The sequence below is a fragment of the Micromys minutus genome, assembly GCF_963924665.1.
Source record: "Micromys minutus genome assembly, chromosome: 9".
In the NCBI taxonomy this organism is placed as follows: Eukaryota; Metazoa; Chordata; class Mammalia; order Rodentia; family Muridae; genus Micromys; species Micromys minutus.
Window position 1 is genome coordinate 50518334 of NC_137978.1, and position 17514 is coordinate 50535847.

Genomic DNA, 17514 nt, shown 5'->3' on the forward strand with positions numbered 1-17514 from the left:
CCACAACACTCCAGTGTCTCTGGCCATTAATCTGCAGAATACAACGGCTCTTCAGTCTCTTGGCAACAACCCAAATGCCTCTGGCCTGCATTCCCACAAGCTGATTCTTCCAAGAACCTTCAGAGTCCCTGGCTGCTGCCAATCTAACTAGACCCACAGGGTTCACTCTCAGGACAAGCTACTCCTTACCGAGGGTGCAGAAGTGGTCACTAGGACCTGGGCAGGCCTCTGAAGGGCGGCAGATGGCACACAAGCCATTAATATGTGCAGAACTGGGTACAGTGAACAGATCTTGGCCCACACCTCTCTACATGACCTACTGTGACATTTCTTTTCTAAACACAATGCATCTGTCTTCCTCCACACAACTCAGCTTCTTAGCTGCCTCCTGGCCAAATCTTGAAAGCTGCCTGTTCAAGACCACTATTTTGTGGTGTCAAAAATTAAAACTCAATATTGCATGCTGCCTTGGAATTTGGCAATTTTGAGAGGGCTTCAAAAGACCACAGTCCCCCTCCACACTCAGTTCCAGGTTACTCAACAGAACAAACTTCCTATCAGAGGCCAACTACAGCTCCTATTTGTCTCTCAGCAGTGGGCTTCAGCTCTCCCAGAGTTGCTGAAGACACCAGTCACATCCTCCGGTACTGCAGAGGGTGCCTCCCTCAGGTACTCAGTGCTCACTGGGCCCCTGCACAGCTGAGCATGGTTCCCACCCTCTGCCAGGTTTTCTGTGTAGGGCCATCCCCAGACTCCTCACCAAGGGGCTGAGGAGACAATTAAAGAATCATTTTTGACCAGTCCTCTAAATCTTCCCCTTTTCCATATCCTTGATTCTTAAATGCCAATGCCAGGAGCACAAGCTAAGTGTTTTCTTTCCCCCATTTAATTCTCCTAACATCCTTGTCAGGTGGAAAGCACACTATCTCCAGTTCACAGTGGAGGAGATTGGTATCCAGCAAGGGAACTTGCCCTAGGCAGCACCATGGTCATTAATGTTAGGCACAACTCAAATGGAGATCTGCCTGGCTCCTCGTCCTTAAAAAAATATTTATATTTTGGGGGTGGAGAAGATGTCATAGCACACATATGGAAGTCAGAGGACAACTCGGAGAATCACTTCTTTTCTTTTTACTTTGTGTTGTTAACTGTCACAGCCTAGAGTAACCTAGAAAAAGGAATCTCAGTTGGGGCATTCCCAGATCAGACTGGCCTATGGGCATGTCTGTGGGGAGCTGTATTCATTATTAATTGATGTAGAAGGGCCTGACCCACTGTGGACAGTAACATTCCCCAGGCAGTTGATTCTGGGCTATGTGCAAGAAGACTAGCTAAGCATAAACCTATGTGCAAGCTAGCACGCAGTGTTGCTCCACTGTTTCTTATTTCAGGTTTCTGCACTTGAAAACACGAGTTTTTTATTTCCTCCGCTGTTTTCTCTCACTGACAGGCCATAACCTGTAAGCTAAAATGAACCTTCTCCGTAGTTGTTTTGGTCAGTGTGTTTTATTAAAACAACAGAAAGAAAACTAGAACATATGGATTATGGGATCAAGCTCAAGTCACCAGGCTTACATAGTAAGTGCCTTTCTCCACTCAACTATCCTATCACCTGGCTCCCTGTTCTCACATAGTACCTCCGCTTCTCTGGCCGCTAGGGCTTCCAGGCTCCCCAAGCTTCTCCCAGGAGGGACGAAGTGCTAGCCAGCCTGATGGGATTGGCCCCATTTGAGGAGCCTTGTTCTTACTGCACTTTGCTACAGACTGAGTGAAGAAGCCATGTATCTAAGAGAGTGCTGCTGGCACAGGCCAGCTAGCTGGCTGCCAAGAAACTTCCTCAGATGGCCTGAACTTAATTTTCCAAAAGCTCTGCCTTGGCTATCAGCCTTGCAGATACATAAACCCTATCCTTGCAGAGTCTCACAGTTGGCTGGACTTGAGAAATATAAATAACTCAATATGGATCAGAGAATGGATCCATAATGAGAGCTATGCCTATTCTTTGTAATAATCTGTGAAAAGACACAAGTGGCTAGAGCAGACAGCATCAGAAAGCCCTTTACAAACCACAGAGAAGAGCAGAAGGAAGTTGGCTATATGGAGCTAACGTTTAGCTAAAGCCCCACAAATCACCTTGGTCATTAGAGTAAATTCAGCATGCAAGTTTAGTGCATTGCCAAATGATAGTGTATCTGGTTCCTTTCACCACCGAGGTCCTGTACTCTCCTGCAGCCTGGTCTCTCCTGTGATGGATACATTCGGGTCTCTGATGAGCACTGCCCATGAACGGAGGTTTTACATTAGGCCCCTCACTGACTTTGGCCAAAGCCTTACTTTCATTCTGAGCATCTATTTGTGGCAGATTAGCCTCTCTCTCTTCCAAGCTGCCTAAACCCAAGGAATCTCCCAACTTCTGACTCAGCTTCATCCTGTTCCCTTGTCACCAACTATATACACTGGCTGCAGACTCAGTCCTCGTTCCCTCTGTTCTATTCAACTTCACTCCTCTCTGACTTTCTCCACAGTCCTCATCCACTGACTACTCAGCCTGCCTTCTCACCAGATTAAAACTTAGAAAAGAAATTCAGTCATCAGTGTACACCCCCATGAAATGACCCTTTGTAAAAAGGTGATGAAAGCTGCTGTGGTGGTACCTATGACCTCAGCACAGGATGAGAAGTCATGGTGAGTCAGATGCCTGCAAACTAAAAAATAAGTCAGGAAACTGCAGTTCATGTTTAGAGACTATACAACTCAACCATATTCATTTATGGATGAAGAGACAGACAAATTAAGTAGCCTGCCCAAGTCGTTCATATATCTAAGCAATGCTGAAACCAGAAACCAGGATCCCAGCTTTTGGATCTCATGTTTGTAAAAACACACTTCTAAGCAAACAGTGAGGCCCGCAGCAGGGAGGACTCTATCTCAGACTGGTACAACACTGGACATGATACGCAGCACCTTTGTTACTCCTTCTTTAACTATGATCAAAGTATCAACCCTTGGGGCTAAAGAGTTAATACCAACCATTGGGGCTTGTAGTTAATAGCACTGGCTACTCCTTCAGAGGACTCAAGTTCAATTCCCAGCACCTAAATGGTAGCTCAAAAGCATCTGTAATTCCATTTCTAGGAAATATAATATCCTCTCTGGGCTGTGTGGGCACCATGCATCCAAGAGGTACATAGACATACACGTAGGCAAAACACCCATACACATTAAAAAAATAAAAATAAAAAGACAGATAAAATTTGGAGGTAATAAAATCAGAAAGTTTTTTTCAATGGTAATATTTAATTGGGAAGTGTTGGTTTTATAACATAGGACTCACTGTTAAACTTCCCTGGAAAACTACAAGTCATGTGGCGCCTACCTCCTCATCTAGAACTAGACAAATGCCCTCTGGTAGGATAGGAACATTTGGGGATAGGGAACAATGCATTTACTTGTGCTGCTGCTTGACTGTTCTACCAAAATGAATTTACATGTCAGGTATATACATAGAGAAAAGGAGTGATACCTGATAGGAAGAATGTATGTGCCTTTAGATCCATTCTGGAATTCTATCAGTGCAGAGAAAGGATGTGAAATGTTCACCTGCACTGTTTTCAAAGCAATAGCATGTGAATGGGTTTGGAAAAAAAAACTCTAAGAACTTAAAATACAAGAGATTTTTTTAAAGTAAATATAGTATAGTCATATTTGGAAAATATTATGCAGCCATTCAAACAGGTTGTTAGCTGGAGATATAGTTCATCAGGAATATGCTTACTTGACTAGTATACATAAGGGCCTGGGCTCAGCACTGGACAAAGTTCTATATGGTGCCCAAATGACAAGTAACCAGAGACAATACAGAAACTGAACTTTACGCAATCTTAAAGCTTTCAGAGCCTGGCATGGTGGCACATACCTGTGATATGCACACCCAGGTAGGGGCAGGAAGATTAGGAGTCAAGGCAGCCCAAGCTACACAAGAGCTTAAAAACAAAAGAAGGAACTAACTCTTCTGTATCAAAGGACACTATTGTGAAAGTATAAAGATAACTCAAAGAATAGAAACCCATCACTTAGAAATCAGCTCTCTGATATAGCAGAGTGAGCATTCACAACAGTGAAAGGACCCATAAGCCAAGAGGACGTGAGCAAAGGATTGCCCAGGCCAGGTGAAGCAACCAGACAACACAGGCAAGGAGAGAAAACCCATGTGCTGCTGAGCATGGGACAGTGCTGTGAACCTACAGAAGAGCAGGTGGTCTTGCAGATGCTGCAGCTGCCCTAGGAAACTTTAAAAAGCTACACACACTCATCAGATGTGGTGGTGCACACCTATAATCTACTGCTCAGAAGGCTAGGGCACGTAGTGAGACGTTGTTTCAAGGCAAAACAAAATGTTAACACCAAATGACCCGGCAGCTCCATTGCCAGGATACACTCGGGAGAGCTGAAAACACAGCCATACAGATACTTCAGCAGTGGGAGGAACTGGAACATTAACCACAGCAGGCAGTGCTAACCACCTAATGGACATCAGCTGAGGAATAGGCGCAACACACTTCTACAAGGTGGGATAATATTCAGCCATAGAAAAAGGTAAGTTCTTAAGACGTGCTACCTCCTGCATGAGAATGCCCACAGAAGGCAAACTGAGCCTGAGAAAGGATTAGTGGTTCCCACAGACTGCAGGACGACGGGAAGGGAGAGTGACTGAGTAGGACTGTTTTGAAATGATCTAAAAAAAGATCCTAAAATTAGTAAGTAATAGTTACAGAAATTAACCATGCAATTTAAACTGAATTACATCTAAATAAATTAGATCTAATAAATTACATCTAAATACATTTTCTGAAAAAGAAATAGGCACTTTAAGATTTCTAATAGTGTGGGGGAAATGCTGTCTCCTCCTCCTACTCTCTCCTTCCTCTTTCTCCTCCTTCGTTTTTCAATGTTTTAAGACAGTGTCTCACTGTGTAGCCCTGCTCACACTGGATCCTGCTATGTAGGCCAGGTAGGCCTCAAATTTGCATAGACCTGTCTGCCCCTGCCTCTTAAGTACAGGGGTTAAAAGCCATGTGCCCTTTTGTGACTGGGTTACCTAACTCAGGATGACAGCTTCTAGTTCTATTTGCCTAAGAATTTCATTAAGTCATTGTTTTTAATAGCTGAGTAATACTCCATTGTGTAAATGTACCACATTTCTGTATCCATTCCTTGGCTGAAGGACATCTGGGTTCTTTCCAGCTTCTGGCTATTAAAAATAAGGCTGCTAGGAACATGGCAAAGCATGTGTCCTTGTTATATATTGGAGCATCTTTTGGGTATATGCCCAGGAGTAGTAAAGCTGGGTCCTCAGGTAGTATTTCCAGTTTTTTGAGGAACTGCCAGGCTGATTATCAGAATGGATGTACCAGGTTGCAATCCCACCAACAATGGAGGAGTGTTTCTCCAGGAGTGCAGAATCTCAGTGTTGTTTTGATTTGCATTTCCCTGATGACTAGGGATGTTGAACATTTCTTTAGGTACTTCTCAGACAGTCAGTATTTCTCAGTTGAGAATTCTTTGTTTAGCCCTGTACCCCATTTTTAATAGAATTATTTGATTCTCTGGAGTCTAACTTCTTGAGTTCTTTGAATATATTGGATATTAGCCCTCTATTGGATGTAGGATTGGTAAAGATCTTTTCCCAATCTGTTGATTGCTGTTTTGTCCTATTGACAGTGTTCTTTGCCTTACAGAAGCTTTGCAATTTTATGAGATCCTATTTGTTGATTCTCAGTCTTAAAGCATAACCTGTTCAGGTATGTACTCACTGATAAGTGGATACTAGCCTAAAAAGCTTGGAAAACCAAGAAACAATTCACAGACCTTATGAAACTCAAAAAGAAGGCCAGAATGTGTTTGCCTCAGTCCTTCTTAGAAGGGAGAACAAAGTACTCACGGGAGGAAATACAGGGACAAATAGAAGAGCAGGGACTGAAGAAAAGATCATCCAAAGACTGCCTCACCTGGGGATCCAGCCCAATGCAGCCACCAAACCCAGTCACTATTGCCGATGCCAAGAAGTGCTTCCTGGCAGGAGCCTGATATAGATGTCTCCTCAGAGGCTCTGCCAGAGCCATACTGATGCAGATGAGGATGCTGGCAGCTAATCATCGAACAGAGCATGGGAACCCCAATGGAGAAGCTAGAGAAAGGACTGAAGGAGCTGAAAAGGTTTGCCACCCCATGGGAAGAACAACATTATCAACCAACCAATCCTTCCAGAGCTCCCAGGGACTGAAACACCAACCAATGAATAGACATGGAGAGACCCATGGCTCCAGTTGCACATGTAGTAGAGAATAGCATTATCTGGTATCAATGGGAGGAGAGGCCTTCGGTCCAGTGAAGACTTGTTTTCCCACTGTAGGGGAATGCCAAGGCGCTGAGGTGGGAGTAGGTGGTTGGGAGTGGGAGCATCTTCATGGAAGCAAGGGAAGGGGGAGGGAGGATGGGAGTGGGAGAAAGTGGGATAACATTTGAAATGTAAATACAGAGAATATCCAATAAAAATGATTTTTAAAGAAGGCCATGTGCCACCATGTACACACACACACACACACACACACACACACACACACACACACACACGAACACAGGGTTTCATGTAGACTGGGATGCCTCCAACTCCTGATCCTCCGGTCTCAGTTTCAAAAATGCAACCATTGCAAGCAAGCACCATCATGCCCAGTTTGGAAAGGAGAACAGCCAGTGCTTGCTGGAACCTAAGTGCAAGTGTACTTTGTATGTGCATATGTGTTTGCAGAGAGAATATAAAATATGTGCTAATGCTAATGGTGGTTATTCCTAAGTACTATCTTAATAGGGGATTCATTGTCTTATTCAAATGCCTCAAAATGCACTGGCTTTATTTATCTTTTCATTCATTTACTCACTCATTCATTCATTCACTCATTCACTTTTCTATTTATTGGTGCTGGAGAACAAATGTGGGCCTCACACATGCTGAGCAAGCAAGAACTCTGCCACTGAGCCTTACCTCCTGCTCAAATGTGTGCATTGCATTCAGGACACTGAAAAAAATAGAAAGCCAGGGGCTGATAGTGTAGTACAGTTGGTAGTGAACTTGCCTAGTAGGCCTAGCCCTGGCATCATATAAACAGGTACAGTGGCACAAACCAACAATCATAAACCCGGAACTCAAGAGTGGAAGTAGAAGGATCAGAAGTTTAAAGTTGTCCTTGGACACAGTTTGAAGTGACTCTAGGATACACGGAAAGCCTCTGTAGACAGTTTCAAAGCCAGGTCTGACACAGTTCACCCACTAAACATATACACTCCTGCTATGTGCAAACCTTAGTAATCAAGACACTGCCAGGACAATATTTCCTTATGTGAAGGATAGGGCTTAAGACCACATTATTCAGGGAAAGAGAAGTCATAAATTTCTTACACTACCACAGATGCCCAACTCCATCTTTTCCGGGGGAGAAGGTCTCTCTCCCCATGTGTGGTTCAGTAGTAAACCAAACTATACAAGGGTGGTGTGAATCCCAATCGTAAAACAAACTATGTTACAAATTATGGAATTTGTATGGGGCTCCGGTTTCTCACCTCCCATACAGGGCTACGGAAAGGCTGGGTGAACCCAACAAAAGCACTGCCTGTCAAGAACCACAGCAAGTGCTTATCAACCAAGCACCTGCTAATCTCCAGCATCCCCACCACCTCATCAGATTGGCAAGAAAGCAAAGACTGGAGAAGAGGGGCTGGAGAGATGCCTCAGCGCTTAGGAGCACATCTGTTCTTCCAGGAGAGGGTGGCTCACAACTTCATGTAACTCTAGGTCCAGAGGATCTGATGCTGGATCTGGTCTCCATAGGCAGCTTCACAAATATACACTAACCCACACATACACACATTAATTTAAAAATAAATATATTAAACTATTTTAAAATTTTAAAAGAAATTTAAAGATCTCTGGGAAGGCTGGTTTCCACAACTCCAAGCTGGGAACAGGCATCTGACTCCTATCCTGGCTCTAACAACCACCCTAGGCAACTAATTGCTTTTCCCAGATTCTCTCAATTTCTAATCAAAGTCTTCTTGAGGCGTTCTACAACATACAATGAAGCAAAAACGTAAAAACAGCATAGCAAACTGCTCAAACCCTTAGCGGCTAATTCATAGAAACAAGCGATTCTGCAGGCTATTACAACAGAAGGAGGCTCTGCGGGACTTAGGTGCCTTTCTGGGCACGCTGCTCTGATCCAGTTCATCCAAGATTACTCTTCACAGACTCCACTGCAAAATCCCCTGAGCAGCACAGCCGCCTAATGAGCGACTGGGGATTGTGACTGCATTATACTTAATGCCAACTTCCCCATCTTGCAGTCAAGAGTCTCAACAAGCAATCACTGCTTTAATGCTTCCAAATCCAGCCTCTTAGGCGTACAAAAGACCCTTGGCTTTGTCACTGATAGGCCTTTTGCTCTGACCTGAAAACCTGGATGTCTTGCAAGTTCTCATAACTTGATTATCTGAATACATCTTTCTTCCACTGGGAATACATCTGGACTACACGTTTAACACAGGGCCAAACGTCAAACTCCAAATCCCCATCTAACGTACAAATGAAAGCACCCAGCAGGGACCCAGTATCCCACTAAGTGCCTTAATGCCAGAAGCTGTGTACTCAACAGTAAAGGTCTAGAGTGTGCCCTCTAGACATAGCTGCCCAGGAGTGAACATCAGCTTGGCCCCTAATGAGCTAAGACTTGAGGCAAGTTGATTATTCTTGGGAACTCAGTTTCCTCGTGGGTAAAATGGAGGTAGCAGGCCTTGCTTGGCTCTTGAGTTACTGTGAGAATAACCTACTCTACATAAACGAGCCCATACAGATCAACAGCTCCTGTAGTGCCGCAGACACTCCTCAGAGTGAGCTGTTACTGCCCAGCACAGAGCGATGTTTAAAGGAGAGGACTATAAATATTCTCCTGCTGAAATGTTTGCTTTTGCTACTGTGTATCATCATTTTTAAGTCATATTTTTGTCTTTGATATATAGCAGATATTACATAACAGCTTTTGGAAGCAAAGACTTGATACATTCCCACTGTCATCTCACAGAGCTGATTTGGGACGGAAGCTGGCTAGGAAAGAGGGTGGGGGGGATGGGATAGTGTGAAACCTCTCCTAAGAGTCCCAGGCTATGACCCCCACATATAACAAGAATGAGGACTTCTCAGGTAACCCCAGCTTAGTTCTCACATGTCATAGCTCAGTGCTTTATCTTCAAGTTCCTTGTTGATGGAAGTCTAAGAAGAGACTCTTCCTGTTTCCTATCTTACATGTGCAGCTGCACCTCACGTCAACTGGTCTAGGACATCCTGCAGACACCTACCATTCCTCATTGGTAAGTCAACTGGAGCTGGGGGTTAAATCCAGGACTGAGCGTATTCAACCTGGACCTAAGTTCTTATTAAATTCACAATAATAAATACCTGTCCTTTGGCGGATGTGTTGATTCTAGTCCCACAGTTAACAAAGATGCCCAAAGCTCACAGAACATTGTACAAAACTCTGAATTACCCAAGCACATCCTTCGGTAAACTTTCATTTCTTAGGCAAATGCTTTGTAACAGCTGTTTCAGTCATTGTCCAGGAAAGGAAAACTCTGAACGTGTTCAGAACAGGTGCATTCTTCCCCAAATATTTTCAATTCAAGGTTGGCTAAATCCATGGATGAGAAACCCATAGGCAAACAGGATCAATGGTATATTCTAAATGGTAGGCATTGAGGTAGACAATCTGGAAAGATGAAGACAGTTGTGAGGTTGCCTTGGGGACCATGTATAGCAGACAACACTTACTACGCATGGTGTGTAAATATCAAGTGGCGTGACACAATCCTGTAAAACCAGTGAATCCCTTACTAATTAATATTCACCTTTCCACTGAGGAAGTGGAGGCTTGGTAAGATGAAGAGATTTGTCTGAGTAACCAGGTCAGAGGGTGGCAGCCCACACTGTTTGATGCTAAGAATAACAATGTTACCAGAAAGTTCTAAGGCCCAAGCCTGAGAACATCAAATTAGATGAACCTAGTCCTCTTTTATCTGGACAACTGCTCAGAGGAACCACAGACAGGTTTTTTAAATTACCTCAGAAATTGGGTGTGAAGCTCCCATGCACAGCACTTACCGAGCACACAAGAGACCCTGGATTCCATGCCCAGCACCAGTGACACTGAGGAAATGGTTCTGCCGTGTGAAGCACTGGCACAGTGTGGAGCTTAAACACTCTCACAAGCCCACATGCTAAAAGCATGACCCTCAGACTAGAGCTACTGAGAGGCGGTGAAAGTTTAGAAGGTGAAATGTATGGGGAGTCTGGGCACTGGGGCATGTCCTAGAAGGGACAGTGGGTTCTGCTCCTCTGCAAGTTCCTAGCCTTACCATCAGACCCACACAACCACAGCCCAAATCCATGAGCCCAAACTGTTCTTATGGTTTGCTATCTTGTGGGTGTTTTCCCATCAGTGTCTGTGAACAGGGTGTGCCTGTCCACCCAGCAGAGCTCACTGAGCTCAGGCCAATGCCCTTCATGATGCCGGCACTACACAGACAAGGCACTTGGCTCTTAGGGAGCAATGGCCCAGCTGGCAAGAAGAGCCCTCTCTGCCTAACTGCCTTTTCTAATGCCTTTGTAGAGAAAGCTGGAAGCACAGAGCGACTCCAGACGCCTGTCTTTCTGCACCATGTCCTACCAAAATGCTCAGATCACTGGGCCCTCAGTACCTTCTGTGTGCGCTCCACTGAGCGACGCCATTCTCCTCTCCCGTGCTGTTAACGTCTTCCTTTGTCTTTGAAGAATTGGGAATTGCTTTCATCTCTAGCTTTCCCCCAGTCCATCACTGGGGAGTATAACAAGAGGGTTATCTTAAGGAACTAACAAAAAAAAAAAAAAAAAAAAAGCAAAAGTGTAGCCTCTCCACTGCCTTTAACTCTGGCAAAGAGCCTGTGGGATTCTATCGGTATTTGCTCAAAAATGTTCAAAGGGAAACAGGGAAAATTTCATCCTCACCATTCTGCAGCCCAGGAAAGAAACCCAGAACTCTAGGGGCCAATTACTCCACCGTCTGGACTCTGACCTTCAGAAGTCTCCCTCTGGTTTTAACCCGACTGGAACTGAGGGCAACTGACAGCAGAGGGCAGCGGGATGAGCAGCTTGTGTCCAGGGTGATCATACTTAATGACTGCCAGGCCCTCAGAGAAACCTCCAAAGTTAGTGCCATGCAAACCTACAGGCTAATAGAGCAAATCTCACTGTCACTGTCTTTAAAGTCTCTACCTTCATGACATCAGGCTAGGAGCCGGGCACTCAGAACCAGGGCAGCCCTTAGAAAATCAATCACCACTGGTGACTCTAATAAAACCAAAGGGAGGGGCCAGAGCAGGCAGAACACATAGAGGCAGTGAAGCGTGAGCAAGGGTTGGCTGTCTACAGACAGGAGTGAGAAGAATTCTGGATGAGAGGAAGCTGGTGCCAGCGCTGAGAACAGAGCTGGGCTAAGGACAGCGCTCCTGTCTCCCTTTTCTGCTTTTCCCATGACAAGTGGAGCTGAAAATGTATAAGCAATCTGTAGAAGGCTTTATACAAACTAAGCCTCATTTACCTTTGCAGTTCTAGCATGGAGCCTTCAGCATGTGCCTTCCCAAGCCTAATATACTGGAAATCTTTCTCCATAACTTTTAGAAATGGGAGCTGGGAGTGAAGCTGGTTGATTCGGGTTCAGTGAAAAGCACATCCTAATGTCCCTAAAGGCCCTAGTACCACCACAATAGTAATAATAGTAAAAAAAAAAAAAAAAAAAAAAAAAAGACTAATAATTGGGATCTTAAATTGTAAAAACAAACACATAGGAAGAACAGCAAATGGATGGCAGGTTATCTCTCTCCCTCCCCTCCCACCCCTCCTCTTTATTTATACACACACACACAGCACTAATAATTAAAGAGGTCGTGGATTTGAGGGGTGGGGGGACAGTAAGGGGAGGTTGTGGAGTGGAAATGATGGAAACATGGGACTCATGTATGGAATTCTTAAAAAATAAGATGTTCAAATAATCAGTGCCAAAGCTCTAAAAGCTGAAGGAAATTGAGCAATGGACATGGGGCCACTGCGAGGCTTTTTGTTTGAAATGAGGATTGGTTCACAGGCTGCACTCTTTTACTGGAGTAAATCTGAATGTCCCAACTCAGCGAGAGTGACACTGGTATTCACTGGCTTCCACTCTGGTTAGAATCAGAAAACGTGAAAATCTAAATAAAACTGGTGACAGCTCCTTATTCAGGTGACTCTACGGAAGGGGCAGGGTAGGCCAGCAGTATCTAATGCCGAGTGGCCGTGGGGGTACACGGGGCATAACTATATAATGCAGTGCATGGCACTGTGCATGTTCCACACTGTTACTGCTGACATGCTCCTGCTAGAAGAGTTAAGGTAGAAACTGCTCCGAAGCACAGCTGCAGACTTAGGTTCAGGCACAGATCTCAGTGTCCTCACCCTCTCACCTCCCCTTTCTAGTTCACTCGCCTATTTAACAGGTGGACACTGAGTTCTTCCTAATCCAGGACAAAGTGCTAAGTACTGAACAGGAAATGGTGGAGACAACAAAAGAACCTTTGAGGGGACAATGTATTAGCATGAGTGCCCTAAAGGAGCATCTGTGAACATGCATCCAGTTGCATGTTAGAAGGATGCCGCAGTGTTGCAAAGTGCTGAGTGACAGTAGCTTTAACCAGAGGAGGGGAAATAGGGGCTTAACCCACAGCAGCTTCTGTAACCCACCTCCTGTAACCAACTTGTGACATGTAATACAGTCAGCCGCCATGTTGAACACATTACAAATCACACCATAGGAAAGATTAGCAGGGCTGGAGAGATGGCTCAGTAGTTAAGACCACTGATTGCTCTGCCAGAAGTCCTGAGTTCAATTCCCAGCAACCACATGCTGACTCACAACCATCTGTAATAAGATCTGATGCCCTTTTCTGGTGTATCTGAAGACAGCTACAGTGTACTTATATATAACAACAGCAACAATAATGATAATAATGATAAATAGAGAACACTCCAAGCTCCTCCAGAGGACTTAAGTTCAAAAGAAAAGAAAGATTAGCAATGATGAAGCTGTGTCCTAGGCTACATGCTGAGCATGTAAGTTCTGCGTTTAACCCCTTGCACTAAAAAGAAATACATCCAATCCTTTTAAAAGAAGAAATGGTGTGGCTATGGTGGCCCACACTGGCAATCCCAGTATTGAGATGAAAAGGCAAGAGAATCAGGAATTCAAGATCATTTGTGTTGACAAAGGGAACTCAAGGCCAGCCTGTGTCACATGAACCCATCTCAAAAAAGAAAGGCAGACAGGCAGGATCTGCTAACAAGGTTGGTAAGGGACACTAACCATGTCTCACTAGTCTCCTGTAAGGTCCTAACACTCACAAGGCATTTTTGAAGCATGCCCTTAAGCTTGTCAATTAGGTCTGACTAGAAACAAAGCCTAAAAAGGCACTTTTGGAACTTTAGAGGTCAAGGGCAAAGACTTGTACAAAGTGACTGGCTGTGTAACTCCATTCTGGTTGTTACCTACAACATTCATTATCAGCTCTGCTCCTGCTGAGGGGTCAAGGACCCTTTGAGATCTGATTAAAGTGATGGGCCCTCCTCCAGGAAGAATGAATGGCACTGGTGCAGATTCTTAGGCATCTTCAAAGGACTCACAGATTCACCAAGAGTCAGTATTTCTCTGGAGATTAAAGATCTTGGGTTTTGTGGCTCTGTTATACTGTTTACTCTGTGTAAGGAAATGAGTTACTTGGTGTCATGACTCTGGGATCTGAGTTAAACAGCATCAGGGAAGAAAGTACTTTCTTCCCTTGCCCTTCATTCCCTGGAGGGCCGCCAGAGCCACAGTGTGCTTTCTGGGAATGAAGTACAGTAGCCTTCATAGAGCTTTATCTCTGAACACAAATGTCCTTAACATTTAACTCCTTCCTATGTGGTTAGTAGCTTGTTTCTCCACATCGTCCACATGATAGTTTTGGAAGGTAAACAATTGGAACCAGAAAAGTACATACCCCAATTCAATTTCCTCGGAAAAACCAAAGCACTCTCAGGGTTGAGAGTTGAGAAAGGCTGAGGGCTAGTGCCTTCCCCCAGGGTGTCGACAGGTCCAGGTGGTGCTGGGAAGGGGTTATGTGAGTCCTCAGTATGAGGCAGCAGGGCATACCAATTTGTTTTTCAATCTATTTTACTTCAGTTCAGAGCATCATCTCAGACAGCCAGCCCAGGAAAACAAGCCGTACTTTGGTTCCTCCCAGCCTTCCTCAATCTCCAAACGCAGCTGAGTGTTGCCAAAGTGCGGCTTGTTTTCCTGGGCTGCTGTCTGCACCGATGCTTTGAACTGAAATAAAATAGATTGAAAAACAAATTGGTATGCCCTGGCTCCTCCTGCAGTTTCGTACCATGCTTCAAAGCTGGCGTTGCCACCTACTCTTTACTGGAACCCAACAGACCCAAATCGCAAAGGAGAAACAGCAAAGCTCAGATGGGAAGGTCCCACCCAGACCCAAAATAGCAATTTAATTCTGGGCTTGCAGTTCACACTGCATTAACATGCCACTGGGGCCAGCTTCCAGTTCCATTCTCTGGCCTGGGTGACATCTTCTGATGGCATGCCCAACACTGGCATGCAGTTTAAAGCAAAACCTGACATCCATCCTTTCACATGACAGCTCCAACAATCCCTCAGTTTAACAGTGTGGTTTCTCATGCTCAGTTCAAACCCTATTCAAAGTATTCCACACCAAAGTACAGGATGCTGTGTTTTAGTTTCTGAGACAGAGCCTCATGACGCTCGCTTTCTTTTTTTCTGGGCTGGCTTCAGACCCACAGAGATCCACCCTGTTCTTGTTTTTTTTTTTTTTTTTTTGAATGTACAGACTAAGGTGTGTGCCACCAAGCCTGGCTTAAAGGATGCAACTTTATTAAGAAGATTTTGAAAGGGGACTGGAGAGATGGCTCAGTGGTTAAGAGCACTCACTACTCTTCCAGAGGTCCTGAGTTCAATTCCCACCAACCACATGGTGGCTCACAATCATCTGTAATGGGATCTTATGCCCTCTTCTGGTGTTCTGAAGAGAGTGACAGTGTACTCACATACATAAAATAAATAAAGCAATCTTTTAAAAAATGAAATTTAAAAAAGATTTTGAAAGGAAATTCACCATCAACTGCAAATACATCCTGTAGGCACCACGCAGCATTTCCCCAGAAACCCCCAAGAAAATGCAGAATTGACAATGAAAGTGTAGCTCAGGTGCAGAGCATTTGCTTGGTATGGTACAGCCTGGATTCCATTCCTGACACCCCCTCCCCACACACCCCAAATGCAGGTGTCTCTGATGGAGGAACACAAACAGCTCCAAATGCTTAAAAACATTCTGTGTAGGCAATGTATAGCTTGGTTTTCAGAATTAAATTCTGGGTTGATGAGTTGCCTCAGTGGATTAAGGGTACCCACTGCCAACCCTGTCATCTAAGTTCAGACTCTCATGATGGAACAGAAGGAGAGAACCAAGTCCTGTAAACTGTCCTTCCTTCTCAATCCCATTATTGCATTCAGGATCTGTCGTGATTTGAATGTGATTGGCCAGGGGGTGGCACTATTTGGAGGTGTGGCCCTGTTGGAGTAGGTATGTCACTGTGGGTATGGGCTTTAAGATCCTCATCCTAGCTGCATGGAAGTCAGTCTTCCACTAGTGGCCTTCAGATGAAGATGTAGAACTCTCAGCTCCTCCTGCACCATGTCTGCCTGGATGCTGCCATGTTCCCACCTTGATGATACTGGACTGAACCTCTGAACCTGTAAGCCAAACCCAACTAAATGTTGTCCTTATAAGAGTTGCCTTGGTCTGTTCACAGCAGTAAACCCTAAAATATCACCCCATCCCCCAACCACCTATACTCTCTTCTCTCCCTCTCCCATTCCCCCCCCCCCAAACACACACTGATGCGCAGATGCAATTAATGTAATTTTTAAATAATTTAGAAAAACAAGTAAATTCCACTTGGGAAAGCTGTTCTCTGGGAGAAATCTGTCTCCCCTGCCTCCCCAAAAGACAGAAAACTGCCTATCCTGCCACTCTCATTTTGCTAGTAATGTCTGAATTTGCACTGTTATTTAATACGTCTGGGGCCAAATTTGAGTTAGTATTTCCAAACAGATTTAATCAAATGTAACAGCAAGCACACTGTGCCCCAGCACTCCACACTGAGGCAGGAGAATAGCTTGCTTTACCAGTTTGAGACCAAGAAGACCCCACCTCAGAAAGAAAATTAGAGATCTATTAGGATATAGTCTTTTCTTCAACAAAGACTTTGTTTTGTTTTGTTTTTGAGGAAGCGTCCCTGTCCAGACTGTAAGAGTAAGCAGACAAGGACTCTACAATGCACCAAGCCACCCAGCTCTGAGCTCTTGGTGTGAAACAAATTCCTAAGTATTTGCTCAATGAATGTTCAAAATTTGTATATTTACTATTCTTATGGATACATGAAGTTGTGGCATTAGCTTTCTGTGTCTCAGGACACAGAAAGTAAAGCGTGGCATTAGTCTTGAGCACTTCACAGGCCTGCAGGAAAGACAACAGATGGGCCACAGCAGGGCACAACCTGCTGACTTCGGCTCCGAGTTCCCTGTGCATAAACCATGTAATACTGGCCATCTCCCCCCTGGGTAAAATGTTAATCCTAACCCTATCTGCGTCACAGACTAAGTGACAGTTCATATTAAGCCTTACTGCCAGTACCTGGCACAAACAAACTGCTCGTTCTTGCCAGACAGGCAGGGATAATGTACAGTTGTAATTCCAGCATTTGGAAGCTGAGGCAAGAAGATCTCCAGTTAAAGGCAAGCCTGGGCTGCACAGCAGGCCTTGGCTTTTGTTTTGTTGCTGTTTTTTAAGGAGAAAGAAATATTTGTGTACCTGTGCATTACCCAAGCCCTCTGAAAATTTTAAATCCCACAAAGAGGCAGAAGTCATGGTTATCTTGTGCACCGATACATTTCCAGGAATCATACCTGCAAATAGTAGAAGCACCTGATTAAACTGATTAAACTCACTTATGCAAGCATGGGTATTAAGAACAACCAAAAAAAAAAAAAAAAAAAAAAAAAAAATAGCACCACCAAACCTGTTCAATGGGCTTAGCAAGTGAAACATTCCTGGAACCTCACCACTTAGAGGATGGCGTGGGGGGGGGGGCTCAAAACCAACCTCGGAGATATATATGTATTACATATTATATATTATAGACACATTTATTTCCAGGCCAGGCTACATGAAATCTTGTCTCAAAACAAACAAATGACAAGATGGGAAATACCACCACAGAAGAACCATGTCTATATTAACAGCTGAGCATAATTTATGCTAAGCACTGAAAAT

At 44.4% G+C, this 17514-nt stretch overlaps 1 protein-coding gene across 1 annotated transcript in view; it reads right to left on the reverse strand.

Annotated features, from left to right (window-relative positions):
• Positions 1-17514, reverse strand: part of ZBTB40 (zinc finger and BTB domain containing 40) — a 67551-nt gene that overhangs the window by 48793 nt on the left and 1244 nt on the right. The gene's annotated exons all lie outside the window — the stretch shown is intronic.